The sequence below is a fragment of the Rattus norvegicus genome, chromosome 6, assembly GCF_036323735.1.
Source record: "Rattus norvegicus strain BN/NHsdMcwi chromosome 6, GRCr8, whole genome shotgun sequence".
NCBI classification, from domain to species: domain Eukaryota; kingdom Metazoa; phylum Chordata; class Mammalia; order Rodentia; family Muridae; genus Rattus; species Rattus norvegicus.
The window spans coordinates 12,684,851-12,694,141 of record NC_086024.1 but is presented as its reverse complement, the minus strand read 5'-3'; the positions used below and the strand labels follow the sequence as shown (position 1 = coordinate 12,694,141).

At 44.6% G+C, this 9,291-nt stretch overlaps 1 long non-coding RNA gene across 1 annotated transcript; it reads right to left on the bottom strand.

Annotated features, from left to right (window-relative positions):
* Positions 1-830: 830 nt before the first annotated feature.
* On the bottom strand, positions 831-8,997 carry LOC120103461 (uncharacterized). The gene is made up of 2 exons (XR_005505639.1): positions 8,726-8,997; positions 831-1,071 (listed from the first exon to the last, which is right to left on the bottom strand). It is a non-coding gene; the product is annotated as an uncharacterized LOC120103461 (long non-coding RNA).
* Between the last annotated feature and the right edge of the window lie 294 nt (positions 8,998-9,291).

Sequence of the window (9,291 nt, the reverse complement as noted above, 5' to 3'; positions counted from 1 at the left end):
TGGTTTTCACATATACCCTTTTGAAAAAGATTGGGCAAAAGCTGACTATTCTCTTATGTTAGAGAAGATCACAGAGTTGGTTAAGCATGTAAAGAGTTTGTAAACAGAGGTAGAAATGCTTAGGAAGCAAAAGGAACAAATGGGAAAAGAAAAACACACTTCAGGCTTGGTGTCTGAAACCAGGAATGTACTGAGCAATGAAAAAGGGAATCGAAATGGGCTGGAAGGCAAACTGCCACCTTGCTTTTGCTCCACATTTTCATTACCCAGAGCACCTTTATGAAATGAGAGACCCGGAAGAGCAGGGAATGGGACAGGTACAATAGTGTTCAGCTGAGTGCACCACCAGAGGACACAGGCACCTTCAGCCTTCCCAGTCTTGGTAGAGCATATGCCTGCTAATGATGGTTCTCCTTCTTATAATGGACTGACCTGGCATCCAACAGAAATACTAAATCTAAAGCATTTTAAATAGGCTGTTATGTTGTATGGCTTGCACTCTCCAATTGTTAAAGAGATGTTAAATGCTTGTGTGGATATATTGTCGATTGAGAATTTAACATATAAATCTGATTGATAAATTATAAATTTCTAGAACTGGGCTACAGGGGATGTGAGCAAAGTTCTCGGCGGACAGAGAGACAGCCTGGAGAGGGCGGCTATAGGATGTCTGGGGTTAGTGAGTCATGATGCCATTCGAGAAGTGATGTGTGTGTCAGGCTTGGTAACAACCTGCCAAGGGGACAGTGTGAGAAAGCAGCTGGCAGAGAGACATCTGGAGTGCATGGCTCCTGTGGATCCACACAGAGTGGGACTCACAGGTACCAGTAGCCGCCGAACCATTTTTATTTTTTACTGCAATACAAGCCATAGCTGGAAGTCTTAGAAATAAAAATGCCCAATGCTTTAATTGTGGTGAATTTGGCCATTTCCAAAAAGATTATAAGGCTAGAAGATTCAGGGCTCTGAATATAGCAGGTACACTGGCTCTGGAGAATATGGTGTTTGCCGAGGAGAACAAGCTGGTTCTGGCTGTTTTGAACCATGAAAGTTTCCAGGGTATTGTAGCCACTGTGAAAAGAGCAAACATTGGTCAAAGGGTTGCCAGTCCAAGAGGAATATACAAGGTAACCTCTTGCCTTTGGGAAATAAACAGAGGAGCCTGTCAGCTCAAGGAGCAGAGGTAAACAGTCTTCTTTTGATCAGACAGAAAGTACCAAGCAGGCAAGAAAATAGAAATTAAGTATTTCTGATGTTACACATGCTACAGAAGGGAGTGCAACTTTGGATCTGTCCACAGGTCTTACCTTATCCCCAAAAGTTGAATTTTACAAGTTACCCACTGGTGTGTATGGTCTTCTACCCTCTGGAACAGTGGGAATAATTTTGGGAAGAAGTAGGTTAACTTCTCAAGGATTTATTGTGCATCCAGGTATAGTAGATGGGGATAGCAAGGAAGAAATTAGAAGTGTGGCATATGTAAGAAAGGAAATGCAATTGACACAGGAGATAGACTTGCTCAACTGTCATTTCCTTACGTTAAGGGCAGGGCCACTCCAGTAGAAAGGACAGGACCTTTTGGAAAACGTGTGTTCTAGCGAACAACGGTCAATGATCACAGACCCAAATGAATGGTGCAAATGAAGGCTGTTGACATGGAACGTTTGTTAGATACAGGACCTGATGTTAATATACTTCCCCAAAGTCTTGGAATCCAGATTGGCCACTTCAGAAGGTTTACACACAGTTTATAGGAATTGCTAAATTATCAGGAATAGGACAAAGTGTCTAATGGATTATCTGTGTGAGAACAGAAGGACAAATGGGGAAGTTGAAAGCTTATGTGGCTGATAAACCCATAAATTTATGGGGAGGGGATCTTTCACAAAAATAGTGCATGCAGATTAATATTCCTGCAATTCCAGGGACAGCAAAAGGGGAAATTAAATGTGATGTGGCAGATGCTCCTGGAGAAGGTACTGATACAGGTGATAGAGAAAAATCACAAACTGTGTCCACTACCCAAAAACAGGACATCTCAGGGACCCAATTTCCAAATTTATAAAAGGAGCCTCTGTGACACACCAACAGCCTTGCCTGTAAAATAGTTATCAAGCCGACCTGTATGGCAAGAGCAGTGGCCCATGACAAAAGAAAAATTGCAGGAACTTGAACGACTAGTACAAGAGCAGTGGAAGGCTCAACTATGGAAGAGTCTACCAGCCCATGGAATTCCCCTGTGTGCTGTAAAAAAGAAATCCGGTAAATGGAGGGTGGTAACAATTTAAGAGCAGATAATACAATAATTTGACCAATGGGGCCTTTACAGCCTGGACTCCCTTTACTATCTTCATTACTGAGGTCATGGCCATAATAATAATTGACTTGAAAGATTGCCTTTTCATAATATCCTTGCATGAGCAGAATAAGGAAAGGCTTTCTTAGTACCTACTTTAAGTAATTGTCATCCACCAAAGAGATACCCCTGGAAGGTACATCCACAGGGGATGTTATATAGTCCAACTTTATGTCAGTATTTTATGCAACAAGCATAAGAAATAATTCAAAAGTAATTTCCTTAATTTATCAATTATCATTATATAGATGACATTCTGTTGTCTGATTCTGACAAAGAGGTTTGAGAAAATATGTTTAAGATAACACAAAGAATTTTACCATGTTGGGGGTTACAGATTGCTTTGGGAAAAAAAATACAAAGAAAAGATTTGCTTAGTTATTTGGGTTATAAAATCAGTCAACAAAAATTCAACTACAAAGGGAACAAATTTGTAGGGACTAATTGAAAATCTTTATATCAATTTTGAAAAATTAATGGGAGATATTAACTGGCTGAGACCTACAATTGGGTTAAGTACATCTGAGTTAAGTAATTTATTTCAAACAGAAAAGAACTTTTGCAGAACAAAAACTGCAGGAGGCAAATGTGGATAGAATTAACCCTAAATTCTAAACTTCATTCTATCTTGGTCACTTTACCTTCAATTTATTCTCCTACTTTGATTATTATGCAAAGAGAAGACAGTATTATGGAATGGATTTTCCTAGCTTATATACAAAGTAAAAAATTGAAGACCTATACAGAAAAGATTTCTGAATGAATTATAAAAGGTTGAATAAGATTACGTTAATTGTCAGGAACAGATCCAGCCAAAATTGCAATATCTCTTATAAACACTGAGATTATGTCATTACGGGTGATTAATGAAGATTGGCAATGAGCTTGTGGTAACTACTTGGGCAAAATTAATAACGAATATCCAAAAAGCAAATATATACAATTTATAAAAAGAACTAACTAGAGTCTACCAATGTTGTAAACAGAACACCAATTCCAGAGGCACCAACATTCTATACTGATGCAAACCAGATGGGGATGGCAGGTTATAAGTCACATAAAATAAGCAAGGTGATCAAAAGCCCATATACCTCAGTTCAAAAGTCAGAATCATATGCAATCCTTATGGTATTGTTAGATTATCCTGAATCTCTTTTTTTTTTTTTTTTTCTTTTTTTCAGAGCTGGGGACCGAACCCAGGGCCTTGCACTTGCTAGGCAAGCACTCTACCACTGAGCTAAATCCCCAACCCCTATCCTGAATCTCTTAACATCATCACTGATTCTTTATCCACGGAAAGTTGTTTTGCATATAGAGACTGCTGAGTTTACCTGGTAATTCAGAATTAACCTTATTGTTTATACAGTTGCAAATGAGCATCAGAGGTCGAAACCATCCACTATATATTACAAAACTCAGCCTCATACAGATTTGCTAGGTCCATTAGCTCAAGGGAATGACGAAATTGACCAATCACTAATTGGAAATGTGTTAGAAGCATCAACAGTTCATAAAAAAATATCATATTAATAGGAGAGGTTTAAAGAAAAATATTTCCATCACCTGGCAACAAGCCAAAGAAACCATTTTGAATTGTCCTATGTGTTCGCTATACAATCAAATTTCGTTATCTGCTGGTAGTAACCCTAGGGGTGCCAAAGGAAACGACATCCGGCAGAGGGGTGTTTTCCATTTCTCAGGCTTTGGAAAGCAAAGGTATATACACCATGCCATATCGACATGCATTCAGGGTTTCAATGAACAACTGCTTTATGTTCTGAAAGGGCTGATTGATGGTGTAATTACACACTTACTGGAAATAATGGCAATTATGGGGTGCCTGCCCAGATTAAAACTGATGATGCTCACACGCGTTTCCAATGAGATGAGGCGATTCTTTACGTATTACAATATAAAGCACGTTACTGCTATACCACTCAGCCCCACAGGACAAGCAGCTATAGAAAGAGCCAATAATACCTTAAAGGATGCTTATCCAACAAAAAGGGAGGCTAAAGCCCCCAGGGACGGATTAAATAATGCCTCGTTAGCTGAGAGACACTAGGTTACCTGTTTCTCTGAAGCTGGGGAGGGAGGAGAGGGGGAAGAAGGAGGAGGAGGGGGGGGAGGAGGAAGGGAAGGAGAGAGGGGGATGAGGGAGGGGGAAGTCTGCCTACCACGCAGATTTAAGTGGGTCAGTGTCTGTTGGCAGATTTCCTGCCCTGCAGAAGTGTGGAACATTACGAAGAGGTACATCTGAGGCTCAAATCGAGGAGCTGAAGGTTCTATTGTCTTGGAGGACTGAACAGATTCTGTCCTGTGTATATTTCAGCGGTTGCTTCTGTAGCTTGAGGCTGTTTCCCACTGTGTTGTGAAGTATAAAAAGGCTAAGAAAAACAAACTGGAGGCCGCAGTCTGCTGCTGGTTGCCGCTGCTGTGGTACTGACTGACCTGCTGTCCTTGGCTTTGCAGTTTTCTTTTTTTTTTTTTTATTTGTTTACTTCATGTATATGAGTACATTATTCAGACACATTGGAAGAGGGCATCGGATCCCATTACAGATGGTTGTGAGCCACCATGTGGTTGCTGGGAATTGAACTCAGGACCTCTGGAAGAGCAATCAGTGCTCTTAACCACTGAGGCATCTCTCCAGCCCGGCTTTGCAGTTTTCTGTTTATGCCTTCTCTATCTATTTTTTTTTTTTTGGTTCTTTTTTTCGGAGCTGGGGACCGAACCCAGGGCCTTACGCTTCCTAGGCAAGCGCTCTACCACTGAGCTAAATCCCCAGCCCCACCTTTTCTATCTTTAAGCCTTGATCCTCCCTCAGAGCAGTTCAACTCTTGCCTGCTGGCTCCAACAGTTATCAGGAAAAAAACTGAGGAAGTAGGCCAGCCAATATACTCCAAGGATATATTAGCATTAGAGTGGAAACCTGCAATAGTGGGCTAGATGGGGGTCAAGGCATTTGAGAGCCCTTATTGAAGTCGGGTTTGAGAAATCTAAGCTTGCATACCCCTGCTTACGCTTCCCATGTCATTCCAAATAAATGCCCAAGTTTAAAAGTTTCTGTAAGGCAGTCACCACAGAGCACTGGTGGTCCCTTCTCTGTATAGGCCCCACTGCCCATGAAATTGACTGCCCCAGCTTTTAGAGCAAACTGCTTGCTCTACTTTGGGTCGTCCAGTGTGACTCACTCCCAGCAGTTCTGAGCAGAGCTGAGATGGGTCCTCAGACATCGCCACCAGGTAATGGAGGCATCAGCAAAGTCGCAGGTCTAATTCTTGAGCACGCTCAGATTCAGAGCACGGCCACTTCCTAGGGTCCTTGGCACTTAATTGTTGGTACCACGAGGAATAAACAGCCTTTGGCTTACTTAGAATGGGCGCTTCCATTTGTAACCTGTTAGGTGGACCCAGCTCTATAAACCCAGAACACCTTCCTTCTTCTCCCTCACCCTGAACTGATGGCTTCATGGCTGTGAGGAGAGCACCGTCCCTCCTTGAGTCTGACCCTAAAGCTCTCAATGAGTATGCAATTCTATCAGGGGGGTTTAAGTGTCCCCAGACACAGTGAAAGCAGAATTTACTACTGGCTCAGACTTTATATTTTATTATTGTTCATGTCCTGTGGATTCTATGACACAATGCACATCACAACAGGTACGTGCAGGTCGGAGGACAATGGCGGGAGTCATCCTTTCTTTCCCTACCTTCTAGATCTTCACGCCCGGTGGCCCAACCTTCAACTGCTGAGCCATCTCTGGGCTTTGCTTTAGTTTTGTGTAGCCCTGGCTGCCCTGGAACTCACTCTGTTGACCAGGCTGGCCTTGAACTCCTGAGTGCTGGGATTAAAGATATATCTTAAATTTTTTAAAAGATTTCCTTGTTGTATGTGTATGAGTGATCTATCTGCATATAATTCCTGCATGCAAGAAGATGTCGTCAGATCCCATTACAGATCCGTTGGTTGTGAGCCACCATGTGGTTGCTCAGAATTGAAACTCAGGACCTCTGAAAGGGAAGCCAATGCTCTAACCAGTAAGCCATCTCTCCAGCCCCATCTCTGTGCTTTTTGGTTTTTTTTTTTTTTTTTTCTTTTAAAGATGATGTCTCATTATGTGGCCCAGGCTGTTTTCAAAGTTCCGGCAGTCCTCCTGCCTCAACATCCAGAATACTAGGATCACAGGTGTGTGCTTGCACGCCCAGCTAAGCAAGCATTGTAAAGAGATATTGATAAAATTTATACTGATTTCAGGATCAACCTGTATGGCTCCATTTCACAAGAATGACGAGCCTAGAGAGATGGCTCGATAGTTAAGAGCGCTTGCAGCTCTTGTAGAGGATCTAGGTTAGATTTCCCTGTGATGACTCACAACCATCTATAATTTCAGTTCCAGGGGTCTGACGCCCTCTTCTGGCACATGTACACATACAAAAATTTTAATATAAAAAGGCAGCATGTTTGGTGTCTTCTGTTAATACTCTAACATAGCATCAGGCAACTTGAAGATACCCTTTGTGAGATATTTGACCATCCAAGTGCATCTGCGGGAATTCGAATTTCTGATGGGCCCCTTCTACAGAAACCGACATCGCTTCATTTAGCAACTGTAGGGAAAACCCCTTTGGAGAGATTGGAGGAGTGTAATGGAGACTCTCCCCCACCCCCCACCGCACCCCCGACTCCCTCTCCCACTTCGGGCCAGGCGCCTCACAGGAGAGAACTGCAGAATCCGGTGAGGCTTTGGGAGGCTGCCCAGGGACCTAGAATCCGGAGGCGGGTGGGGCTGGCAGCCATTGTTCTTTGAACGTTCAGGCCCTGGAACTTAATTTGCAAAACTCGAGCCCTAGAATTAGATATCCCTGTTTAAATTCAAAACCAAAGACACCCAGAGGTGTTTTCTGAGCGTCTTGTCCTATTTGCCCTGTTTCTTGGGCGGTGTTCCCTCCATAGGCTTCCTAGACACGGGTCAGAGTCCCCCACCCCCGCGCTTTTCGGCTGCTATACCTCAATATAGGCAGCAGGGGGCAGCACTACATTTCAGAACGGCAGAGAACTACCAGAGTTAGAATAGGAATTGAAGCTTTTGAAGCCACTCTCTGGTTTCATAATTTTGTTTTTGGGGGGAGAGGGGGTGCAGTTGGGAGGAGGAGCTTGCTCTCTTTTGCTGCCTAAATCTGGGAAACCTAAAGCCAGTTGGAAGTGATTCTGCCGTCTTTGGCGATAGAGGAAGCTGATTGATTGATGTATTTCCTCATACGAATGGGTGTGAGCAAAACCTGACCACCCTACAAGAAGGAAGCCAGCACGGCGCGCCACACACACACACACACACACACACACACACACACACACACACACACACACACACACACACACACACACACACACACGCTCTTCTTCCTCTGTCTAGAGTTTCTCTTCCCACGCCATTTTAAGTTTGCTCTGTAACGCAAGGCTTGGTTCCCTATTAAAGGAATGCTAGGGTTGGGAAAACATTTTCAGGAAGTGCTCAGCCGTCCCAGCATACCTACCATCCATCCTACCTTGAAGGCAGGTCAAACCAGTATCTGATTTCTGAGTCCCTGGTCCCAGAAATACAAGCCGCTCTAACTGCAGGCCCAGCCTCTCTGCCTGGATTTCCCCTACCCACCCCACATCCTATTTCCCACCACTCTCAGTCAGTCCTGACTGTCGAGACCTGTCCCGGGCCTGTAGCCACAGAGCCTAGTGACTGTCCCACATCAGTTCCAGAGAAGTCCCTGTGTGTGGCCCTCTCCTTTGCCCTGCCCAGTGCCACCTTTGGGCACGTCCAAGCTGGTGTTTGGAGATTGCAGTTCACCCTGCCCCCCCCCCCCCCCCCCCCCCCCCCCCGCCTTTTGAACCCTTCTGGAGCTGCGGGCTGGGCTTTTCGCTGGTTCTTGGATGGTTAAAGGGGCCTTTCCATTCAGCCTGCCTTCCTCATGTTTGGCTTTGGCATCTCAGGTGGCAAGGTGTGCTCCCAGCTAGAAGCTCAAATGAAAAGGGACGACAAAAAAGGAAAAGAAATGAATTCACCATTCATGACGATCCCACTTGCAAATGTGACCATTCACATTTTAACAAGGGGAAGCCCCCGAGGCATTGAACTGTACAGTGGATTGCAGCTTTTAGAAGAATGAGACTAGGTCAGCTAAGCCTCTACCCACAGAGCAGCTGGCCAGCTGTGGTAGGCAGCCCTCCGCCAACCACTGTTTCCCTCACAGCTCACTCATGGTGACCTCACTCTCTAGTCTGTTCCCAGACTCTCCCACGAAGCCTCTGCCATTCATCAGCTTCGCCTCAGCAGTTCCGAGTGAACACTGAGCTCCGAGAGCCCGGTGAGCTTACCTCAGCTCTGGTTTTCTCTATCTCCATAGGTGTGGGGCCCAAGGCCATGATACCTCACTTTTAAGGTGCAGAGAACACCTTTGGCCCAGAACCTTCTGGTTCCACCCACTCCTTCCATTTCCTCTCCGTGTTCTTCTCGGGAACATGAATGGGCTCCATTGAGCAACACTGCATCCTGGGAGGGATCACGTCAGACTTTATACGTGTTCCTGCTGTAAGCTTCTCAGTGTGACATTTATATAAGCACAGACTCTCACCCGGATCTACAAACTGTTAATGGACCCTTCTCTTTTAGCTTCCACCGGAACCCTGAAGGTTGGAGGGTTGCCACTCTGTAAACGGGCAGACTGAATGAACATCCAGGCCATCTCCACAGAAAAAAGAACCTGTCCAGGATTCACTCCTGGACCTCTGTCTGTGCGTGATAAGGGCCATTTTGGTTCGACAGCCCGGAGGCCTCTCCAAGGAAACTGCAGTCTGCAGTTATAAGCCTGTTCCAAACTACGAGTTGGAGGCCAACCGGGTCTACATGAGACCCTGACTCACAAAAACAGAGAGAGGTTTTG